This window comes from Amyelois transitella, chromosome W, assembly GCF_032362555.1.
Source record: "Amyelois transitella isolate CPQ chromosome W, ilAmyTran1.1, whole genome shotgun sequence".
Lineage (NCBI taxonomy): Eukaryota > Metazoa > Arthropoda > Insecta > Lepidoptera > Pyralidae > Amyelois > Amyelois transitella.
In genome coordinates, this window is record NC_083536.1 from 2,544,822 (window position 1) to 2,552,584 (window position 7,763).

The 7,763-nt window shown below is 38.0% G+C and overlaps 1 pseudogene; it reads right to left on the reverse strand.

Annotated features, from left to right (window-relative positions):
- Positions 1–1,439: 1,439 nt before the first annotated feature.
- LOC132904284 (uncharacterized) lies at positions 1,440–2,901 on the reverse strand (annotated as a pseudogene).
- Positions 2,902–7,763: the final 4,862 nt, after the last annotated feature.

Consider the following 7,763-nt stretch of genomic DNA (forward strand, 5'->3'; position numbering starts at 1 on the left):
ACTAGGTCAAGAAAACAGGAGTCATGCAACTCCCACTCTGTGTCAATATTTGAAAATCTTGAGGCCGATCGGCTTCGATATTATCACGCGACTTGATGTATGATGTAAAAATGAAAAGTCGTCTATCTTCGCACCATTGCCATATGTGGCTAGTTATATCATTAAGATGGGGGTATTGTACACCACCCATTCGATTAATGTAGGAAATGGCTGTAGTGTTGTCTATTCGTAAGAGAATTTCTGCTTTCTTCAATTTTTTACAAAAACATTTTAATCCCATAAAAGCGGCTAGCAATTCCAAATAATTAATATGATTTTCTTTTTCTTCATATGACCAAAACCCATTAACTGTCTGACTATTACAAAAAACTCCCCATCCTGAAAGTGAAGCATCTGAAAATATCTCATACATAAAATACCCGGTGCGAATAGGATTATCTACAATATTGATACTTTTTTCCCACCAAGAAAAATTATTCAACAACTCTTCCATTTTTGCATCATAATCTTGATAATTTAACAGAGCTAAATATTTTTCCTTCTCAAAGCGCTTTGTATACAGCCAGCCATAAGAAACGGCTGGGCAGGCTGCCGTCAAAATTCCGACAAACTTAGCGAAGTCTCGAATTTTAATTGACTTTTTACTGGAAATATTTCGGGTCATATCGTAGATTATTTTGCGTTTTCCCGTAGGCAATTCCAAAGTCATATTTTTTGAATTCAGTTGAATACCTAAAAATTTGCATTTTTGAGTAGGTAATAAACAACTTTTTTCATAGTTAATTACAAATCCTAACAATTCTAAAATATGGATAACTTCTGATACTGTATTGGTACACGAGTTATAGCTTTCAGCCATACACCAGATATTATCTAGGTATCCTACTATTCGATGTTGTGAACTGCGCAAATAGGTAAGTACCGGTTTCATCAACTTCGTAAAAACAAACGGCGCCGAACACAGCCCGAATGGCAAGCAAGTTAATTCATATAATACATTATCAAAACGAAAGCGTAGGTATTTTCTGTGAAGCGCATGAATGGGAGCGACAAAGTACGCGTCCTTGAGATCAATGGTCGCCATGTAGGAATTATTAGATAACAATTTAGTGGCCTCCATTTTAAAATGTTGTTGTTGAATGAATTTATTAAGATTCTTTAAATTAAGAATAAATCTATTTGAACCATTACTTTTCGGTATTAAAAATATTGGGGATATAAATTGACCTTCACACGGTGAACATGACACAATCGAACCCATCTGTTTAAGTTTTTCAATCAAATTTAACATTTCATTTCTTGAATAAGGAGGATTACATGGTTCGACAACCTGTACAGGAGTTTGATTAAACTTGAGCTTGTATCCACTAACTATTTCTAGAATTTGTGGGTCCATTGTTATTTTTAACCAGTTACAAAGAAAATATTGAATACGGCCAGCAAAGGGTACCTTTTCTAGCGACGGCGGCTGCGAAAGTCCTGCGAGTGTCGCCGCGGGGGTGGCGGCGGAGGGCCACGCGCCGCCGTGGCCGGGGGCCTCCTGGCGGCCGGCGGCGGCGGCTCGGGGTAGTACCGCGAGGTCGATGGCTGAGCGCGCGATGTATGGGGCCCGCTCACACGGCGGGCCGGAGCTCGCGAGTTTCCCGTCTGGCTTAAGGGTTTTCGGTTTGCAAGTGGTTGTGGAGGAACTGGTTTTTTAATCTGCATACTCGATTTTTCAATAGATTTAGATGTCTTGATGTTTTCGCCTAGATTGTCTCCAAAAAGAAATTGGTCGCGTTTCACATTCTGAATAAAATTAATAAACTTGTTGTCCAACATAGGTATGATCAATCGTCTACGACCCATGGTTTCTTCGAAATGGAGATCAAGTAATATTTGGTTCACCTCAGATATTCTTTTAATAATGAGCATTTTATCAATGTCCTTATTGATTAAATCTGTTGTAAGGTTAACCAATCCTGCGATACCAGAACCCAGCTGATTCTGCAACCTTTTGAGTCGCTTGTCCCGATTTTTTTTGCCGGATCGGTGAGTACTGACGCTACTTCGGGGTTTAATTTTAGTGCCTTTACAAGTTGAAAATTCTCTGGGATTATCAAAGTCTTAGTTAACAAAGTTTCCTTCTGTTCCTTTGCCAAACCCTCGATAAGGATTTTTCCCAACCGTTCAGAGACACCTTGCCTTTCCGAAGGTTTCTTCGGATTTCTTCGCTTCACCAAGTACTTCCTCTGTTTGTGGCACCGCCGCGTCGGGAATAGGCACTGTCTTTGCATCATTCGAGTCATGAATATGCTGCGAGTCGTCGGCCATGTTTACCTCGGGCGACCGGGGTACAGACCCCGGTATTTCATTCTCCTCGCCAACTGGGAGTACGTCGAGGCCCACTTCATCTCCATAGTCGTACGAAGAGGTGTGTAAGGAGTCCCAATCACGATCTATTTGAACAGTACAGCTAAATTAGCTTGGGTAAATATATATGTACTTTCCAGATGATATCACGTATCATCCCTTAGGAAAGTAGTCGGATTTATTTCCGGATGACATCGCGTGTCACCCCTGAGGAAATAATTATTTAATGTATACAAATTTCCGGATGACATCGCGTGTCACCCCTGAGGAAATAATTATTTAATGTATACAACAAAGTACAAAGGTATCGGGATTTGTAAAAGAAATAAACCCACCTTCATTCCGAAGGAAATTTGGCGGCGGCGTCGTCCATTTCTTTCGTTCACTCAATTCCTTTTCTAAACGTCTAATTTTCCTTTCAATTTCCTCGTCTGTCTTATCCTTGGTTCTTTCTCCCATTTTTCACTAGAAAACTTAAGTAAACACCAACTTTTAACTCTAATTTCAGCATAAACAATTTTAATTTTAACGGAGCGCACGTGAGTGATGCAACACACGAAAAACGAATGATTGCAGAGCTGACGGCGCCACCTAGCGGAGATCGGCCGAAACATGTGGTCAATACAAGGACTTTTATTTATTTTTTATTTTAAAAATCTAAATATCGTGTGATGATGCAGTACCACAGGAAACGGACTACAAAGTTTATTAAATCTCATAGGATGCAGCAACGAAGTATAATTACTCTTTATACGTTTTTCTACAAATGGTTTGTTTATCAATATGATTGGATGAATCTTGCCTCGTTGTCGATACGTACAGGTGTTGGTTCCCACTCGTTGTCTATTGTAGTATTTAATTATTACAATCACATTCTATTTTATTACTATATTATGATACTTAACAACTATAAATTTTACAGTGGACGATGCAATTAAGTTAAGTATGTACTATCAGAATGTTAGGGGTTTACGGACTAAAACCGATATTTTTCAACGTAACCTGGGTTTATCTAATTACGATGTTATCATTTTAAGCGAAACATGGCTACTTGATGGCATATTTGACGGCGAGTTGTTTGATAGCCGATTTGTTGTTTGGCGTTGGGATCGGGACTACGCCCGCACGGGCCAGACCCGCGGCGGCGGTGTACTGATTGCTGCTCGCAAAAATCTACAAATTATACCTTACTCACAGCCTTGTTCTAGTGCGGAGGATTTTTGGCTTACCATTTGTACGCGTAATTTTAGGGTCCATCTTTGTGTCTTATACCTATGTACTGAGGTGAGAGGTAATTCATTCTCAATGCAGTTAAATAACTTTCTAAATAATTTATCTAATATTTTTGAAATAAATACATCTAATAAGTTCCTTATCATCGGTGATTTTAACCGTAGTAAGATCAGCTTAGTAGTGGCAATTGCAAGACGATTCGAGTCTGAAGCCTTCAAACTTGACTTCCGCAAATGAATATCTTTTGATAGATGAATTAAACACCCTTAACCTAATGCAATATAATGGAGTGGTTAATAGCATGGGAAGGATCTTGGACTTGGTACTTTCAAATTTAGTTGTCGCGGTTTCATCGTGTCCAGACCCTCTCGTCCCCATTGACCCCTTGCATCCACTGCTGTTAATATCTTAAGACTACGTTCCCTTTGAGCCTTTGATGACCGTTCCTTTTAAAAAAATTCTTTATTACAAGGGTGATTATGAATCTATCAATGTAGATATTGGTAGAATTGATTGGCAAGTTGAATTTTCTTCGCGCTCCTTGGAGGAATCTGTTAACTATTTCTACGAGGTTTATAAAAATTTAAGACGTAAATATATACCATCCGTTACATCCAAAACTAGCTCCTTTCCGGATTGGTACTCAAAGGGGTTAATCAAACTTATTAGAGAAAAAGATAAATTTCGCAGGAAATATCACAATTATGGGAACAGCGCTGATCTGCATACTTTTGAGCTGTTACGGGACAGGGTTAAACGTTTGGAAAAAGATTGCCATGATGTATATATAAATAATGTGGAAAAATCCATCTTGTGTAATCCCAAATATTTTTGGTCATTTAAAAACACTAAATATAAGTCTAATACTATTCCTTGTAGTCTTAATTTTAACGGTATCAAGGTTAACACGGGAGAAGATATTTGTAATGCCTTTTCCTCGTATTTTCTCTCAAATTTTTCTAATCATGTGCAAAATTCTCGCCCAGGTAACTCAGAGATAGACTCTTGTAGTGCGAGTGTTGATATTTCATCTGTAGAAATATCAGTTGAACAAGTAACTAAGTTAATTAAAGAACTTGACCCCTTCAAATCAGCTGGACCGGATGATCTGCCCGCATCTTTTCTTATCGCTACTGCTGAAACTATATCCATACCTGTGACTTTGCTATTTCAGCGCTCCATTCGTGAACATTCTGTTCCATCAATTTGGAAAAAAAGCTTTTATTACGCCCGTCCATAAATCAGGGTCAAAGAATAATGTAACTAATTTTAGGCCCATTTCCAAACTATGTATTATATTGAAAATTTTCGAAGGTATAATTCACAGACAACTTTACTCGGTACTAAAAGGTGTACTATGTTCAAGCCAACATGGATTTGTGAGTGGAAAGTCTACGGTATCCAACCTTCTTATCTTGAACGATTACGTGACAGACGTGATGGACAATAGCAGGCAGGTCGACGTCATCTACACTGATTACAGCAAGTGTTTTGACCGCATTAACCATGATAGACTCATTTTGAAACTGAGCACCATAGGTGTACGGGGTGACCTTTTGAGATGGTTTACTTCGTATGTAGATAATAGATCCCAGGCAGTTGTAATCAATAACTATATATCTAGCTGGGTCGATATACCTAGTGGAATTCCACAAGGTTAGGCCCTTTATTGTTCATAGTGTTTATTAATGATATAAGCAGTTGCTTAAGATCTTCTCGTGTCCTATGTTTTGCTGATGACATGAAGATATTTTCAGTGATATCATCTCATGACGATGTGCTGGCTCTGCAGTCTGATCTTTTACGGTTGGAAAGCTACTGCATGGACAACTGCTTGGATCTAAATCCGTATAAATGTTGTGTCGTTACTTTCACAAGAAAGAAGAATTACATCTCTGCAACGTACACTTTAAAGAACCAAATACTGAGGAGAGTTAGTGTTAGGGATTTAGGTGTTTATCACGACATTAAATTGACATTTGAGGAACACGTAGATAAAGTGGTCACGAAAGCGTCTAAGGCTCTTGGTTTTGTACTACGCTGTTCCTCTTCCTTCCGCTCAGTTAAAAATTTAAAAATTCTGTACTGTGTTTTTGTGCGTAGCATTCTTGAATACGCGTCACAAGTTTGGAATCCCAGATATCAAATATACATAGATAGAATTGAGAGAATCCAAATGAAATTTATTAGGCATTTATGTTACCGTCTTAAAATCACTTATAGCTCATCGGAATATATTCCATTGTGCAGGCAGCATCACCTCGTGCCTTTGAATTTACGTCGCGAAGTTGCTGATATAAGCTACCTGCTGAAGTTGACAAATGGAATTGTGGATTCTCCTGAGCTCCTATCGAAAGTATGTTTCTCAGTCCCTGCTAAATATCGCCTACATTATTCCCCATCAGTCTTCCAGTAGTATCGACAAATTATAGGCAGAATTCATTTTTATGGCGAGTAGGCAAGGCTTTCAACACTGTTGCAAAAACCATAGACATTGATATTTTTAACACCTCTCCAGCAAGGGCTAAGCAATTGTTGTATGAAAACTTCTTTTGTGATTAAGTATTTACATTTATCTTCTTTAAGTCTAATTATTCACAGTATGTATGCACTTAAGCATCTGCTTCAATGTTATAATTAACTAGTATGTGTTTAATTGGCGTTCTCGAAAATCTTATTTTTTAAACTGTTTTTATTAGTGAAGACCTGTAATTGGCTCTTAAATGTATAATTGAAAATCTAATGATTGTATAACTTGCTGTTGGTCATCCAAATATATAAAATAAATAAAATAAAAACAATTTATTAAAAGCATCATTATAAAATTCTTTGCCTAAATCAGTTTGTAAATTTATAGGTTTGCGTTTTGAACGAGATAAAATTTCAAACATTGCTTTTGTCACACATTTTTTGTTTTTTGATTTTATAGGATACTAGCTTTTGCCCGCGGCTTCGCCTGCGTCAATTTCGCTTCCATAAAAAGATTATACCTAGATAAAGAGCCTTGCATTGACAGTGACGTGAATGCGTGTTTGAGGATGCTATTCAATCACGCAAATTCTACTGGATGGATTTTGATGAAACTTACGTACGGTCGCGTTCATAATTGCAGTCATAGTTCGCAAAACTTTATAGCTTGCAGTCACCGCTGTCACTCACACATTCACACAAATAACACAATAAACAACAAGCGGTGAAGCGTTGGGTAACGCGCCATCAAGAAGAGGGTAGTGTAAAAAGTCGACCGCGCAGCGGCCGTCGTCCGCTTATCAACACAGCGACACGCCACACAGCGGAGATCCATGGTGGAACAGTACGAAAATAATGGCTTCATACCGACCAGAATATTTGCGGAACAGTTCGACACATCAGTGGTTACTGTTCGTCGAGTTTGCACCGTGAGGGACTATTCCACAGACAGCCAGCAAGAAAGCCGTATTTATCCGAAATAAATAAGCAAAAACATTTAGAATTTGCTAGGCAGTATTTGGATTTTGACTGGAACAAAGCGATATTTACAGACAAAAAGTTAGTTTACGTCATCGCAACATGGTAGGCTTCATTTATGGCGAAGAAATGCAACTCGGTATGAAGCAAAAAATATTGTGCCAAATATGTTGTCTGGACGCATATCTGTAAATATGTGGGGCTGGATGAGTGCTGCTGGACCTGGAGAACAGATGTGGGTAGCAGGATGCGCTACAGCTGCTCATTATGTGCAAGTGCTGGAAGAAACCATGTAACCAACTGTGCGGTGTATTTATCCGATTGATGATATGCCAACAATATCATTTGTGCAAGACAACTACCCTGTGTATCGAGTCCATATAGTGCGTGAAAGGTTCTGCCAGTTTATATTAAAACTACTACTTAGATAGTATTTAAAGGACAGCTTCAATATCTTTTCTTTATGAAAACGAATAATTAAGCTGTAACCTTAATAACAGGAGATAAGTAAATTAGTGCAATATGCTGTATGTATTGTATACCTTTATATAATCATCAATATGTAAACAAAACTATAGGTAAACTGTTGCAATAAAATTTACTAATTTTAATTATTGAATGTTTTATTTTGCTCCCTCTTGTTTAATATTTCTTGCTGATTTCCGTGTTTGAAGACACGGGTATTGTAATTCTTAGATATCAGTTAGTTAGTTAGTCAGTCAGTTACTTAG